Source organism: Dipodomys spectabilis, unplaced genomic scaffold, assembly GCF_019054845.1.
Source record: "Dipodomys spectabilis isolate Male_0828 unplaced genomic scaffold, ASM1905484v1 ptg000094l, whole genome shotgun sequence".
NCBI lineage: Eukaryota > Metazoa > Chordata > Mammalia > Rodentia > Heteromyidae > Dipodomys > Dipodomys spectabilis.
Window position 1 is genome coordinate 17755183 of NW_024870771.1, and position 17763 is coordinate 17772945.

Consider the following 17763-nt stretch of genomic DNA (forward strand, 5'->3'; position numbering starts at 1 on the left):
TTATGTTTCTGGAGGATTGATTTATAACCACTGTTTGAATGGGCTTGGCAAAGGGGAGAACTGAGACCAGCTGGGAGATATTTTGGTCACTCAGAAAAAAAAATGTGATGGGATTGTAGGGTGCTTGTTTCATGCTCCCAAGTGGTCTCCATTTTTTATACACCCTCTCCTCATTTCCTTTCATTCAGTCTGTAAGCCTCTTCTTTATTATCCATTCAGTCTTAGCTTTAATGAATTCTGCCCTACATAGTCTTCCTACTCCTAGGAAATGCTGGCTGGCCCATCTTTATAGCTACCTATAAGTTAGGATGATTTCTATGTCGTTGCTTTTTTTCAGAGCCCAAAGCCTTTATTTTTCAAATAGGGGGTTGAGGTGTCAGACCAGGATGTAAGTGAGCCTGAACTCCATGCTGACTTCTCCACAGCATAGCTGACTGCGGGCCATCGAGCGGCATTCCAGAATCCAGTGTGGTGCTAAGGAAATACATGGCTTGCTTGCAATGAGGGTTCCAGCAAGAGTCTCCCTTGTCTTCCACAAGCTCCATCAGGTTAGTGCTGACTGTGCGTCCAGTTTCAGGTGATATTCTATCCACAGAATGGCCCTAGAGTTCTTACCAGACTTTCTCAGCTCTATGGAGCCCTCGGTAGGCACACACTGCTGGGGGACAGGCTTTTGAAAATCAAAAGACAGGATCTGATGGGGCACACAGCGGTTTGTAACAGGGATATTCCCTCTGTGGGTGGGATTCTGTCTCTTTGCTTGCCCAGAAATCCAGGGTTTGCTTAATCATCTCCTCCATGATGTACACAATAAAACTTTCACAGCCACCACAGGGACTCTGGATTCACCACAGGTCCTTGAACTCCACAATCATGGTGTGAAGTGAGGCAGGCTGAGGCATCATCATAGCATCAGGCCTCAGGTGCTGGTTCACAGTAGTGTGGACATACCAGTAGTAAAAAGTGTGCCATGGCAGTAGGCTGGTAGCAAAGAAGGGTTTACTTAGTAGGAGGGAGACTTTCTTACTCTCTCAGTCTGCAGAAGTTACTAACTCAGGACACTTCTCAGTGATACTAACCTTATCTTCCAAATGATGATTTTTAAAGATTGTCTTAAAGATCTGCTGAACCTTCAATGGTAAATACCTGCTTTGTCCCAAAGTGATGGGCTAGTATGCAGAGTAGACTTGCATCATGGACACAGAGGCAGACGCTTGTCTGGGATCAGACAAGAGTCCTCAAAGCCTGATAACTAATTTCTCCAAACTCAGGAAGGTTCCAGAGCAGCTGAGCCTGTACTTTCCCATTCTCTTTGGGGCTGTATCATGTACAGTAGTCATTATGGTGGGTAACCAAGCCTGTACAATGGGTTCCTCTTGTGGCAGGAAGTACACTGCATCTAGAGGTTCCTCCAGATCTGGCTATGAGGGACATGGTGCACTTGATCTTCACCTCAGGGTCCATTTCAGTGTCTTACCAGGAGAGAACCACTTGAACTCTGCCAGATGCCAGAGGTCTGTGCTGCCGAGCAACTGACTTGCTTGCTTGCTGAAGTCCACACTGAACATAGGCAGCACATCACTGGGGAGATTGAAATCAGAGGATGACACTTGGTTCACTTGAATGTCGGCTAGACAAAGGGTGCACCAGTATACCTCTCCAGTTCTAAAGGGAAGGGATGGTGACCTGGTCCCTGAGTCTTTACTGAATATGGACAGGAAACAGCTTGTTCCACGGTTACGTTCTTCTGTATACCACCATCTGGGCATAGACAATTACTCTGTGAGGCACTGCTCCACAGTTCTCCTGGACAAGATGTTTGTGTGTGTGATCAAAGGATGGAGGTGCTCCTGAGCCCCAGCCAGTTCAGTGTCAAACAGTTCTATGATCAGGATGTTGGCACGGCATGGCATGTCACCATCTGGCCCAAGAGTCACCTCAGTGGAGTGTTTGTTGATAACCTTAATCTTATCACTGAGGCCATTTTTCTCTGCAAGCTTCACAGCAGCATTAGCCGTATGCTTGAAAATCGCGATATCATAGCAGAAGTCTGCACCTGCTGTGACAGCTAACATTGACAAGAGTCTTGTCCCAGTGTCAATCAAGGACCAAGGCCTTCTATTCTCTATAACCTAGCTCATAGTGGCCCAAATACTCTGGTAAGCTTTTATAGGATGACCTGGCATAGTGCTCCTCTTCTAGCTCCATAGATCCCATAGTTACAGTGCCACCCCACCTGTCCCCAGCAGACCTTCATGGTACCAACCAGCTTCCCCTTTGGGACAGAAAAGCATCCCAGCCAGTTCACTTATTAGGGACGAATTTAACGGTCAGAGGCTTACCACTGGAACCATTCTACTCCCCTCTGCTGCCATCTTGCCCAGGCTAGTGTGGAGGATCCAGCCATCAAAGCAGAACTTTTAACTCTGCCTAGCACTCTTGACTGCTCTTTTCTAGAACACTATGAGTTGCTTAGGGACATAGGTACTGTCCTTGGGTTCCAGAATTCTGCTTAGTAGGAGCTTAGTAAAATAATTCCATCTGAGTTTGTAACATATTTTAATAGCTATTTTTAATAACACAGTAGTGTTAGCTTTCCATGGGTTAAGAAGACCTTTCAGATGTCTGCACTATTCACCATAGCCAAGGTATGGAAACAGCCTAGATGTCCTTCAGTGAATGAATGGCTCAAGAAAAACTGTGTTGGAAGTGGTGGTACATTATCTTTACAATAAATTTTAAAAAAATTGAAAAAAATTGATTCATAGAATGTCACAGCTAGAAATGATTTTGAAGTATCTAGTATATACTTCTCAAAGTAGAGGCTGGGGATTGAGGAGTGTAGGCAATAAAGGTCTGTCTTCTGTGGAGGTTACTGTCTGTCATTATCATTAGATTTGCTGATTTTTCAGAAAGATATCCTTATATATTCTTACATGTTTACAAAAATGAGGATGAGTAGATAATGGGTCCATTAAAACAAAGGGATCTAATTCCCTGAATACCATTTAGGGAAAGTTAACTAGGTCAAATGTTGACAGAATCTCTTAGGTTTTTCCCTGTTAAGATTTAGCTTGATGATAATCTGCATCTTAGGTTTGAGATTTAATTTTAAAAGGCAAAAATGAAAAATAAAAATGCCATTTTCTTCACATAATTTCATATAATAAGCTACATGCCTTTAAAAGTTGTTTTTCAATCAGTATCCATGAAACATTTGAACTGAGATATTATGAAAGAAATGAAATATAAATGGTGGCTATTGGCAAGTCTGAGCTAGGATTCAGGTACCAATCCAAGTGTAAATTTTTTTCTGTTGGGATTTTGGCATTTATTGCTGTTTCATGTGCTATATAGACAGATTACAGAAAAGTGAGTTATTCATCTGCATAGTATGTGGTATTTACTAATGGTATTAGCACATTTATAATTAACCATTGAGTTAGCATCCAGATTGCATTATTGTGTGTACAGTTTCAAATACAATCTCAAGTGTTGGGCACCAGTAGCTCACACCTGTAATCTAAGTACTCAAAAGACTGACATATAAGGATTGTAGTTTGAAGCCAGAGGGGGCAGGGAAGTCTTTGAGACTCTTATCTTCAATTAATCACCAAAAAGCTAGAAGTAGAGCTGTAGCTCAAGTGACAGAGCACTAGCAAAAATGATTGGGACAGCACTCTGAGTTCACAGACAGGCCCTGAGTTCAAGGACCCAGGACTGGGACAGAACAAACATATAAACAAACAATAACAAAAACTGTCTCAGAACTTGGACCAGAGTAGTTAAAGATGATATTGAGATTAGTTCTATGTTAATCAATGATTTGCATTTCATGTATCAAATCAGCTGGAAAGTGGCTTGAGGAGGCATTTCACTGACCCTTATTGGAAGTTTGCCCTTTAACTCTCATCCTGCCAATCCACTTAGATCCCTCTACCCACTATGCCCTGGGGTTTCCTAACTGTATATCGACTCAACTCTGTAATTTCTGTCATCTCTAGTTATTAAAGCTTCTGGTCTACTGAACAGTCAATATTATATTTAATTAAAAGTTCCTATTTCCTTCTAAAGCTGACGAGACAGCTGAGAAATTTGAAAAGGAGCAATGAGGTGCTGTGTGTTTCCTTCCTTTATCTTTTTTATGCTTGTTCTTTGGGTGGTACAGTAAGAAGGGAGAAATTGAAAATACAAAAAGTCATTTTCTGCTAGGCACAAGAGGGTCATGTCCATAATCCTAGCTACATATGATTGTTGTGATCTCAATTCCAGGCCAATCCGGTGAGAAGCTTGTGAGACCTCTTTTCAATAAGTAGCTGGATTCAGTGGTGTGTGACTGTTAGCCTGGTTAGTGGAAAGCCTAGCATATGTAGATCGTGCTCAGGCACATGTCTGGGCAAGAAGTGAGACTCTGTCTCACAAATTACCAATGGAGTTGGTAATCCTAACTACTCAGGATCATGCCTGTAATCCTAACTACTCAGGAGGGTGAGATATGAGGATCGGCAGTTCAGTCAGCCCAGGCTGGAAAGTCTATAAGACTTTTATCTTCAATTAACCATCTAAGAACTGGAAGTGGAGTTGTGGCTAAAATGGCAGCATGCTAGTCTTGAGCAAAAAGCTCAGGGACAGCGTTCAGGCCCTGAGTTCCAGCCCCACAACCAGCTACAGCAAGAACAACACAAATCATCAGCAGTAAATAGGGCCAGAATCAGTGCTAAATTGTTAGAGCTCTGTGTAAGTAGTTTCCTTTTTTGATTATCCATGGCAAGTCTTGTTCTCTTTGTTGGTTAGAATAGCTTATCTTCTTATTGTAAACAACATATTCTAGTAGAGGAAAGGTTATTTTTTCTTAAAATTACTATTCCTACCTATTGAGTTCCTTGACTGGAGTCCTAGACTTGTGGAGACACCAGTAGTGTCCAATCACAAGAAACACAATCTAGAGATGTTTCCATGGACATTAGTAATCTGTTTGATGATTCTCCTGCATCTTCCAATTGGCCTCCATCTCCCTCCATTGTGTCTCCTTGGCATGCACATGTGTGATTGTAAAGGTCTCCAACAACATCACACTCACTTTGTCAGCTTTTATACCCTATAATAATTCATATTCCTCTAAATTACTTAGTTAAGGCATTGAAATGTAATAAGAGGCACTAGAACAGTATGCATGGTCATTTTCATTTTCATGGTTATATTTCACTTTCCTGCTCCACCTAATCTTAATCCAATGCCAAGAACCTAATGTTTTTTGCTTCCTTACCTAGCTATCTGAATTTGCAAGTTAAACAAACACTTCCAGTAAGGGTATAGGTATAGACCTGGAAAAGCCTGAACTGTGAATATGGTTGTGTTAGCACACAGCATGCCTACCTACCTATGTTGGTGTAACTTAACCCCATTATCTTTGAGGAATCCACTTCTATGATTATGAAAGAAGATTGCCTATGCAGTCTCCTCAACCACATCATTTTGTTTACGTCATATCTGTGATGAAGGAAGCATCAATAGTCATTCTTAACCTATTAGTCTGTACCAGGCTGTACAAGCTTGGGGTTGGTTACTTAAATTTTGTTTCCCTTCTTATGCATAAAAATAAGGATGATGTTAGTAATTATTTCATAGGATTACTGAGAAAACAAAATGAGTAGATACATGTTAATGACTCAGAACCATCTTGTCCAACAGAAAAAACACAATGAATGTCAGTTGTCATTGAAGTCTTCCTCAAATTTCCTAATTTATATTTGTAAAGAAAATTCTATACATGTTTAAAGTGCCCAGAGAGCTCCATAAATACATGCTGTTGGAATTCTGAACTTTTTCTTTTCCAAGAGACATATCCTAATAAATTTGTCTTTCCAGAGCATGCTATGGTGCTGGGCACATGGCTGCTACTCAAGAGAAAATAAATAATGAATAAGCATGCTTTAATCTTTGGCTATAAGCATGCCCTGTGGTACAGGCATATAAGCCACAGTATAGCTCAGATCTCCTACCTTGGAATTCTCCAAAAGGCAAGGAATCAGTGAAGTAAATCTTAAGTATCTTGGTGGCATCGAATTTAAGCTACAAAGTATGAAGGACTTGCTTTTTACTTCTGCATAGATTGTACCATCGATTTAGAGAGTTTCACAAAGTCCTAAAGTTGAGAAGCAAATTCCGTGTTTTTCTGCTTGAGTTAACATTAGCACTGCGTCTTTCTTCTTACTGTCAAGGCTACCAAGGTTAATCAAATAACCAGCTGATTAATCAAAATCTTATGCTGCTTATAGCTCATAACTTACAGAAAAACGTGTTCATAATTTTTTAAAACCTTAATTTTCCATAAGGTAGAGAGATTTTTCTATAAGTGATTCCTTTTGTTTTTAAAGCAAAGATTCTCAAGAGGGATGTGAACCCTTTCTTCAGCAGAAGGGTTTTCAATTCTTTACACAAAATCAGCTATAAAAATGTATTAAGAAGTCATGATAAAGGATTGATTCACACATCATAAAAAGAAATATGGGCTAAACCGTCAGATTTAGGCCACTCTTTTCAGTTAATGAAGTAACTTTCAGCTCAGAAATCACCCAGAAATGTGAAGTTTGCTATTAAGTGATTATGGGTCTGGCTTTAAAGTTTCCAGTTCTTTGCTCCTATCCATTGTGTGAAAATTCCACCCATAATTGCTCAAGTACAGCACTCTATTTGCTGGATTTTTCGGACTGAAATCATGTATTAAATCATACTATTTTTAACAGAACTCAGAAAGGGATAAATATATCCTTTAAAAGTTCACATGACTCATAGTTCTTGATTATAGATCTTCTCAGAAACTCAAGTAACTAAAAGGTCATCTGGGTAATAGTTGCAAAAAAAGAGAGAAATAAGTAGTTATTTTTGAAGCTGAATAAAAGGAAGCAAGAAAGATGCTATTAAAAAGATAACAGTAGGGGCCAGCCATGATAGTGCATCACTCTTGTAATCGAAACCTGAGAAAGTAGAGATCTAGAAGATAACAGTTCAAAGCCAGACCAGGGGTGAGGGTGGGAAGTAATGAGACCTCATCTCAATAAGCTAGATCCCAGCTATATACGTGAGGCTTTAGGTCAGAGGAACTTGATCCAGGCTGGGAAATCATGAGTTTCTACCTGAAAAAATAACTAATGCAAAAAAATAAGAATAAACAAGATTGGTGGCATGGGAAACGTGGTAGACCACCTATCCCTGACAGACTTTGTGAAGGGAACCAGTACTCCATGTTTTTTAAGAAAATTCTTCAAGTAATTCTGATTCTCCTTAAACTGAGCACTGCTGGTGAACCATCAGCAAGGGGTAGCCAGAGTGGATCCAGGGGAAAGGGGAGAATGTGCTACCGTGGAGCTCAACCTTAAAAGTGTTTGAAGACGTACAGTGTGTGGGATAACCCTGTTGAGGAGTCTCCTTCCCTAGTCAACTTAGGAATCACATGGTTGGGCAGCATAAAAAGAAAGTTGTAACTCAGTAACGTTACAACTCCAAAGTTTTGTGTGCTGTTCAGCTTTTATAATTTCTTTTTTTAAAATAAGTTTTTTTATTGTGAGAATACTATACAGAGGAGGGTTACAATTACATGAGCAAGGTAATGAGTACATTTCTTATTAAGCATTGTTGCCTCCTCCTTTGTTTTTCCCCTACCATCCCTGCCCTCCCATCTTCACAACTACACTCCTCCCCCCCCCCAAAGTTGTAAAGTTCGCTTTTCGACATAGCATCTTGTACATCTCATTGTTGCAATGGGTCCACCTGCATCCCTATTTAAACAATTTGTTTTTTCCCTTCCCCTCCCCAAATTATACCAACATCAAATACGTCCCTGCCCCACAGAGTTGGTTTTTTGTTGTTGTTGTTGTTCTTGTCAGTCTGGGCCTGGGCGCTGTCCCTCAGCTCTTCAGCTCAAGGCTAGCACTCTACCACTTGAGCTACAGAACCACTTCCAGTTTTTTCTGCTTATGTGATGCTGAAGAATAGAACTCAGGGCCTCATGCATGCAAAGCAAGCACTCTACCACTGAGCCACCTTCCTAGCCAGCTTTTATAATTTCTATGAGCAATGAGATTTCAAAATTTGTAATAGGATGTTACCCTGATATAAATTGCAACATCTTAGGGCAGGGTAAAGCTCATTATGGTATGTTTACTGTATTATGTTATATTACAGTCTTGCATATGATCACATATGTGAAATAATGAAAGTGGAGAATGTGAGTGGAGCGAGTGACTCAAGTCAGGACTCAGCCATGAGACATCATGGGAGCAGCTGGCACAGTCATGCTGAGACTAAGTGCATCTTCTGTGTAGGGTTACCTAGTTTTTGGCTGTGCTTGTTCCTAGCCTTGAAATGTCTGGGGAAGATTTTACAAAGTACTAATGTCCTGGCCTCACCCTGGGCCATTGACATCAGATTCTCTGGTAGGCTGGCTTCCTTCTTTATAAAACATTCCACTTTCTCTCGTTGATTATAATGCTCAGTATAGGATTGAGCACCTTTGGACAAGTTCTATGTTATACAAAGGTTCTAGTAATTGGACCAGTTACCTTTCAGGTAGATTTAGTGGGGTTGTTTGTTAGATCCACCTTACTTGGAGTGGCAGAGAATCTCAACTTTAATAAGGTCAAGGAGTATCCTCCGTTTCAGGTCCTGGTTCCTTGTGAAAAGCAGTAATTTACCTATTTATTTATTTGTTGGTTGTGGGACTTGAACTCTGGACCTGGGTGCTGTCCCTCATCTCTTCAGCTCAAGGCTCACTCTACCACTTGAACCACAGCACCACTTCCTAGTAATACATTTTTTTATCCTGGTAAATACATCACTTTGAATACCATGTTAGGCATTTGAAAGATTCACATCAATAGGAATGTGCTTGTTAGTGCTCAGAAAAAGTTAAAAAGATTTCTGCCAAGTTTTGGTTTGTACTATTATATAAGGTCTATGTATTTGCCTTTGGTTATGTTACATTATTCTTCCCTTCTTTTATTATTTATTTATTTATTTTTTGGTCTGGTTGTGAGGCCTGAACTCTGGGCCTGGGCACTGCCCCTCAGCTCTTCAGATCAAGGCTAGCGCTCTACCACTTGAGCCACAGCGCTACTTCTGGCTTTTGTTTTCCCTGCTTATGTGGTGCTGAGGAATTGAACCCAGGGCCTCAGGCATGCAAGGCAAGTGCTCTACCACTGAGCCACCTTCTCAGCCCCATTATTTATTTGTTCATTACTTGCACATTAAGAGACACTCAAGCTGTTGTTGATGCCTGAAATCCTGTTTTATTTTTGCCTCCCCCATGAAGTAGTTGAAAGTAAAATCACAGTACCAGCTTTGGCTTGCATTAAAATGAACATTAGACAAGGAATAATAAAGTGTTCAATCTTATTGCAATTTAAGTAAAAGTACATACAATTTAAAGTCAATCTTCAGTTATCCTAAACCATATTTCACATGTTTAATATACACATATAATTACCAGCTATACACATATAGACAATAGAAATATAGACTAAAGTCTCCATCATCACTGAAGTTCATTTTGTGTTAGTCCTGGGGCTTGAACTCAGAGTCTGAATGCTGTCACTGAGCTTTTGTGATTAAGACTAGCTCTTTACCACTTGAACCACAGTTCCACTTCTGGCATTATTTGGCAGCTAATTGGAAATAATCTTACAGACTTTCCTGCCTGGGCTGACTTCCAATTGTGATTCTTCACATCTCAGCCTCTTGAGTTGCTAGGATTACAGGAGTACAGGTGTGACCCACTAGTGATCAGCTATGTAATTAATTCATTCACTCATTCACTCATTCATGCTAGTCCTGGGGCTTGAACTCAGGGGCCTGGGCACTGGCCGTGAACTTTTTTGCTCAAGACTAGCACTCAGTCACTTAAGCCACAGCTCCACTTTTGGCTTTTTGTCATTAATTGGAAATTGGAGTTTCCCAAGCTTTTCTTTCCCTAGCTGGCTCACAGACTTTTCTGCCCTGGCTGGTTTTGAAACACAATCCATAGCTCTTAGACTTCTGAGTAGTTAGCATTACAGGTGTAAGCCACAGATCTGGGCTACTTATTTATTTATTTAAAGCAGACAGAACAAGTTCATTTGAATTGAAAGGAAAGCCTTGAAGGGGAAATGGCAAAAGGGGCCATGGAGAAGAGTCTTTCCTTTCTTCTTTTTAAAAAGTGGTTCTGGGGATTGAACGCAGGGCTAACATGCTAGAAAAATGTTCCACCATTGAGATAGACCTTCCTCCAGGCTTTGGTTTAAAAAAACTTACCTCAACTGAGAAAATAGGAAGAGAGGGTAACTTGTGCCAAGGTACTAAATGCTCTTTATTAATTTAAATTGCAGCAAACTGAGTGGTATAAGAAAATCTTTTCTCTTTGGGAGGAGACTAAATCAAGAGAGATTGAGTGGATTGTGATTGAAAAGCATGAACTATGTAAACAAAATGTCAAGCATCAAGTAAAGGAGACAAAAGCTTGTAGAAGCTGGTCTTGGGTCCCGGCTACCTGAACTTATTTTATTCTCATTTTGATCTTACCTCCAAGGTCTAATATTCACCAGCAGGGGGCCCTAAAAGTTTTTTCATTCTTCCTTTTTTTTTTCTTTTTTGGTCTGACTTCAAGGACAGTAGTCTCTTTCAGTGTCAGTGAGCATAGTGGATAAAACATCCCCAGTACAAATAGAAGAGAGGGCCTGTCCCTAATAAAAGTCTACTTTTCTCCCAGGGACACTTCTACCCAGAATATAGCATCAGCTGCTGGAATGGCTTTATATACTTTTTTTTTTGTTGGTCATGGGGCTTGAACTCTGGGCCTGGGTGCTGTCCTTGAGCTCTTCAGCTCAACGTGAGCACTCTACCACTTGAGCCACAATGCCACTTCCAGTTTTCTGGTAGTTAATTAGAGATAAGAATCTCACATATTTTCCACAACCAACAACAACAATAACAAAAGAAAAGAAAAGAAAGAAAAGAAAAGGAGATGCAGGGTAGTAAAGCTCTATTTATTTTCAAAAACAATATTATCTATTTGCTTATATTTGAACTGACTTCTGTAGATTTAACATTACTTATATAAAGTTTAGTTACTAATCTTATTAGGAAGGATTTATTTGTTGGCCCTCTCTGGGTAAGGACTTAAATAATCTCAGAATTAGCAGTAAGTTATCTAAGTGTATTTTCTTTTTTTTTTTCTTTTTTTTATTGTAAAGCTACTATACAGTGGGTTACAGTTACATGAGTAAGGTTATGAGTACACTTCCTCTTGAACATTGTTACCCCCTCCATTGTTTTCCCCCTACCATCCCCTCCCTCCCTCCCTTCCCCGAGGTTCTTTTTTTTTTTTTTTTATTGTGATTAAATGATTACATAATTTCAAAGTCACAAGTTCATTCTAACTTCCCTGGAGCAAATTGTCTACCACAGTCTGTAATATATAACAGTGTTCACATGTGATATACCATATTTGTGATCAGCAGCATGAGGATATTTAGTAGTGGTTCAACCAGATGAGCGGGAGTTCTTTGTTTCTTAAGTCCTGTTAGTTTTGTCGTATCACCTAACCTTTTGGATTTAGCATCCACTTATGAGGGAGACCATGTACCGTTTGTCTCTTCGTTCTTGGCTTACCTCGCTCAACATGATTCCTTCTAGCTCCATCCATTTCCCTGCAAATGCCATTATTTTGTCATTTCTGATGGCTGCATAATATTCCATTGTGTATAGATACCACAATTTTTGGATCCATTCATCTGTGGTGGGGCACCTAGGTTGTTTCCATATCCTAGCTATTGCGAACAGTGCTGCAATAAACATGGAGGTGCACGTGTCCTTGTTTATTGGTTCCTGTTGTTCAGGGTAGATGCCTAGAAGTGGTATGACTGGGTCGTAAGGGAGGTCAATCTTTAGCTTTCTAAGGACCCTCCAGACTGCTTTCCAAAGTGGTTGTATAAGTGTACATTCCCACCAGCAGTGTAATAGGGTTCCTCTTTCTCCACATCCCCTCCAGCATTTGTCGTTGGCTGATTTGTGGATGTGGGACATTCTGACTGGGGTAAGGTGGTATCTCAGGGTTGTCTTTATTTGCATTTCCTTCACCACCAGGGATGATGAACATTTCCTCATGTGTTTCTTTGCCATTTTTATTTCTTCATTTGAGAAGTCCCTCTTTAGTTCCCTTGCCCATTTAGTAATTGGTTTGTTAGGTTTGGGAGGGATTAGTTTCTTGAGTTCCCTGTATATACAGGATGTTAACCCCTTGTCTGATATATTGCTGGTAAATATTTTTTCCCAATTAGTTGGTTGTCTTTCTAGCTTAGTTGCGATAGATTTAGCTGTGCAGAAGCTTTTTATTTTAAGGTAGTCCCATTTGTCGAGTCTCTCTCCAACTTGTTGTGACCCTGGGACTCTGTTCAGGAAGTTCCTTCCTGTGCCTATTAGTTCAAGTGTCTCTCCTACTCTGTCCTGCAGTAGTTTCAGAGATTCAGGTTTAATGTTAAGGTCTTTAATCCATTTTGAGTTGATGTTGGTGCATGGTGATAGGCTGGGGTCCACTTTTAGTTTTCTGCATGTGGCTGCCCGGTTTTCCCAGCACCAGCGGTTGAAGAGGCTGTGTTTCTTCCATTGTATGTCTTTGGCTCCTTTGTCGAATATCAGCTGGCTGTAGGCCTGTGGATTTATATCTGGATCTTCTATTCTGTTCCATTGGTCTTCGGGTCTGTTTTTGTGCCAGTACCATGCTGTCTTTGTGATTATAGCTCTGTAGTAGAGTTTGAAGTTCGGCATGGATAGCCCTCCCATATTGTCTTTATCCCCTAGAATTGTTTTGGCTATTCTAGGTCTTTTGTTGTTCCATATAAATTTTTGGACTGTTTTCTGTATTTCAGTGATGTACGTCATTGGGATTTTAATAGGAATTGCATTGAATTTGTATATTAGTTTTGGAAGTATCACCATCTTTACTATATTAAGTCGGCCTATCCAGGAGCATGGGAGGTCTTTCCATTTCCTAGTGTCTTCTGCAATTTCTTTCTTTAACTTTTTATAGTTCTCATTAAATAGTTCTTTTACATCTTTGGTTAGGTTAATTCCTAAATATTTTATTTTTTGGGAGGTTATTGTGAATGGGGTTGCTCCCTTTATTTCCCTCTCTTCCTGTGCGTTATCAGTGTATAGGAAGGCAACTGATTTTTGTGGGTTTATTTTGTATCCTGCTATTTTGCCGAAGTGACTTATGATTTCTAAAAGTTTGGGGATGGAGTTTTTGGGATCGTGGAGGTATAGTATCATGTCGTCTGCAAAAAGGGATAGTTTCACTTCTTCTTTCCCTATGCGGATCCCTTTAATGTCTTTTTCTTGCCTTATTGCCCTGGCTAAGGGTTCTAGGACTATGTTGAAGAGGAGTGGAGACAGTGGACATCCTTGCCTTGTTCCTGTTTTTAGGAGGATTGGTTGTAGCTTTTCCCCATTAAGTATAATATTGGCTATTGGTCTGTCATAAATGGCTTTTATTGTTTTTAGAAATGTTCCTTCTATTCCTATTTTCTCCAGAGCTTTTAGCATGAATGAATGTTGAATTTTATCAAAGGCCTTTTCTGCATCTGTGGCGATAATCATGTGATTCTTGACCTTGGCTCTGTTGATATGCTGGATTACATTTATTGACTTACGTATGTTAAACCATCCCTGTGTCTCTGGGATGAAGCCTACCTGATCATAGTGTATTATTTTTTTTATGTGTTTCTGGATTCTGTTAGCTAGAATCTTGTTAAGGATCTTTGCATCTGTGTTCATCAAGGAGATTGGCCTGTAATTCTCCTTTTTGGTTGGGTCTTTGCCTGGTTTGGGGATGAGTGTGATATTGGCTTCGTAGAATGAGTTTGGGATAGCTCCCTCCTTCTCTGTTTCTCTGAAGAGCTTGAGGAGTATGGGTATTAGTTCTTCTTTAAAGGTCTTATAGAATTCTGCTGTGAATCCATCTGGTCCTGGGCTTTTTTTTGTTGGAAGACTTTTGATAGCTTCCTGTATCTCATTATAGGATATTGGCTTATTTAATTGGTTAACTTCTTCTTTGCTCAGTTTGGGTAACTTGTATTTCTCTAAAAATGCATCCATTTCCGCCAGATTTTCTTCCTTTAGAGAGTATAGCTTTTGAAAGTAGTCTGTTAGAATTGTTTGGATATCTTGGGTGCGTGTTGTGATGTTTCCCGTGGCATCCCTAATCCTATTAATATGGGTTTCCTCTCTTCTTTTTTTAATTAATCTTGCCAACGGGCCATCAATTTTGTTTATTTTTTCAAAGAACCAGCTTTTTGTTTGGTTTATTTTGGTTATGGTTTTCTGATTTTCTAATTGGTTAATCTCTGCTCTCAATTTGGTTATCTGGCTTCGTCTAGTAGCTTTAGGTCCCATTTTTTCTTGTTTTTCTAGCTGTTTTAGTTGCAACATGAGATTATTTACTTGGTCTGTCTCCATTCTCTTGATGTGGGCACTGAGGGCAATAAATTTGCCCCTCAGGACTGCTTTTGCTGTGTCCCACAAGTTTCTTTGTGAGGTGTTTTCATTTTCATTGAGTTGTAGGAAATGCTTTATTTCTTCTCTGATCTCTTCTGTTACCCAGGCCTTGTTAAGGAGTGTGCTGTTCAATTTCCATGTATTAGAGAAATTTCTGCGGTATGCTTTGTTATTGAGAGCTAGCTTGATTCCACTGTGGTCAGATAGGATACAGGGGATTATGTCGATCCCTTTGTATTTGCTTAAGTTCCTTGAATGAACTATGATATGGTCTATTTTGGAGAAAGTTCCATGAGCTGCTGAGAAGAATGTGTACTGTGTTGTTTTAGGGTGAAATACTCGGTAGATGTCAGTTAATTCCGCTTGAAGTATGGCCTCACTTAATTCGGTAGCTTCTTTGCCAATCCTCTGGTTGGTAGACCTGTCCTTTGGTGAGAGTGGCGTGTTAAAGTCTCCTAGTGTTATCATATTGGGATCTATTTTATTCTGTAAGTTTGAGAGCATTTGTTTAACATATCTGGGTGCACCGATATTTGGGGCATATAAGTTGATGATGGTTATATCCTCCTCTTGGATTGTTCCCTTTATTAATATGTAGTGTCCGTCCTTGTCTTTCTGTACTGATTTTAATGAAAAGTTTATTTTGTCAGATATCAGGATAGCTACACCTGCTTTCTTATTGGGGGAATTTGATTGGTAGATCCTTTTCCACCCCTTCACTCTGAGTTTGTTTGTATGTTTGGCTGAGAGGTGGGTCTCCTGAAGGCAACAGATGGATGGGTCTTGTTTTCTGATCCAGTCCTCAGTTCGTTTTCTTTTAATTGGCGAATTCAGCCCATTTATATTAAGAGAAAGTATAGAGAGATGCATTGTTGTCCCTGCCATTCCGTTTTCCTAAGTTTTTCTTCTTTCCTTTCCTCCTGTGCTTGCTCAGTTAGACTTTGAGTAATGCCTGTTTGGGGCAGGTCCCAGTTCCTGGTTGCTTTCTTCAGGTTGTGTCCCCCCTCTTAGAATTCTTTGTAATGCTGGCTTAATGTTTATGTATTCATTTAGTTTTTCTTTGCTATTAAAAGTTTTCAGTTCTCCATCGAATGTGAATGCTAGCTTTGCCGGGTATATCAGTCTGGGTTGGCAGTTATTGGCTCTCAGGGCTCGTATGGTGCTTTCCCAGGCTTTTCTTGCATTCATTGTTTGTGTGGAGAGATCTGCAGTGATTCTAATTTTTTTCCCGTTGTAGTATAGCTCCTTCTTCATTTTTGCTGCATGCAGGATTGTTTCCTTATTATTCAGATCCATCATTGTTACTATTATGTGCCTAGAAGTGTTTCTCCTGGGATCTTGCTTGTTGGGTGTTCGATAAGCTTTTGTGATGTAGTTAAGATGGTCGTTTTTGAGGTGGGGAAAATTTTCATTGACTATCTTGTTAAATAGGTGTTGCATTCCCTTGCTCTGGAATTCCTCACCTTCGTCCACTCCGATTATGCGAAGGTTAAATTTTTTAGCATTATCTGCTTGCTCTTGAATTTCCCTTTGGTTTAATTTGAGTGATTTTTCCATATCTGTCACTTTTTGGTCCAGTTGGTGTATTCTGTCTTCTGTATCTGACACTCTACCTTCCATTTCATTCACTCTGTTGACCGTGGCTTCTATTGTGGTTTGCATGGTGGAAATGGATCCCTTTATGGATTCAATGTTGGTTCTCAGAGTACTGATCTCACCTCTCAATGAGGTGAGATCAGTATGCATTACCTCTAATTTGGCGTTTATCTCACTTCTTACTGAGGTTTGTGCAGCTTCTATTTTTGCATCCAATTTTTGTTTGATATCCTGTATATCTTTTGATAGTTCATCCTTGTGCTCTTTCAATTTCTGATCCATTTCTCGCTTTATTTCTTGAGTCATTGCCTCCAGCAACCCTTGGATGTAGTTTTTGTCTTCCATTCCTGCTTTGCTCCCACTGGGGCTCTCCCCTGCGTGGCTGCTGGCTTTTGAGGTGAGCTTGCTGTCCTGGGTAGTGGTAAACCTTGTGATTTTTCTCTGTGATTTTCGCATGGGGGTTCAGGAGACTGCTCTTCAATCTTGTTTTGGTGTGTCTGTCTTTGCTTGGTTGCTGATTCTGTATTGGTAGAGAGAGTCTGTGCCTGATCTGGATTCTGTTGGGAGCCTATTTCCAACTGCTATTCACTTAGGATTCTCAGCTCTCTGCTGTAGCAATTCCCGCCTTTGGAAGGGTTGAGCAGCCTAGACTGCTTGTGTTTGCTCCTGTGGGTGCTCTTGGGAAGATCAGATGCTCTGGATGCACTCTCCCAAATACTGGAGTCTGCTATGGGTTCCTGATGTGTTTTTGTTTGTTTGTTTTGGGCTGGTTGTGGGCTTGAACTCTAGGTTTGGGTGCTGTCCCTCAGCTCTTCAGCTCAGGGCTGGCACCCTACCATTTGAGCCACAGCCCCACTTCTGACCCTTTTTGCTTTGTTCAGGCGCCGGTCCCCTGGCCTGGTTCCGGCCCCAGCCTGGAGCGCGCTTGTTAGGCCTGTGCTAATGTGTATACCACCTTGGTTATGCAGCCTGGAGGACACAGTTCAAATTTCTTCTACTGTTGGTAGTCTTGACCCAGGGGCACTGTTCCTGGCTTGAGCATTTAAGCTCCCTTCCAGGGGCGCTCTTGCTCTGGCCTGGCCAGCAGAGTGTGCTCCACCAGCTGGTGGAGCTCTCGAACAGTTCCCAGTTTTAGTGGGTCCTGTGGTCCGGGTGTTGGGGTAGGGAGTCTAGGTCAGGGTCTGGGGATTCCCTCCAGCTCTGGTCTCCCTTGATGGATTCCCTGTCCCCTGATGGGTACTCACCCTGTAGGTCGTCAGTTGTTGTTGCAGTCCGAGTTCAGTTGGGGTGGTTGCGGGCTGGGTTGGGCGGCCCCCCGCCGGGTCGTTGCGATCGCAATTGGGCGGGTGGTCTGCGGACAGGTCCCTTTGTGGCGCTGCTGGTGCTGGGCGGCTTTGGCGGGATGGAGCCTCTCCGCTCTGGTGGAGAGTGATGGGTGGGGTGGGATCCTCCTGGAGACTCCCGGCTGGTAGGTTTCTCTGTTCCTGGCGATCCGCTGTTCTGCAATCCGGTACCTGGTGATCTGCAAGCAGCCCCCTGTGTCTCTGTGGCTCCGGCAGCCCCCGCCGGGCCGGCTGCCTAAGTGTATTTTCAATGTAACAAACAAGGAAGGAGTGTGCCATTTTGAACCAAGGGCAAAGT

At 41.1% G+C, this 17763-nt stretch overlaps 1 pseudogene; it reads right to left on the bottom strand.

The window, feature by feature from the left end:
* Positions 1–356: 356 nt before the first annotated feature.
* The window catches only part of LOC122112368, a 49518-nt pseudogene continuing 32111 nt past the window's right edge, over positions 357–17763 (bottom strand).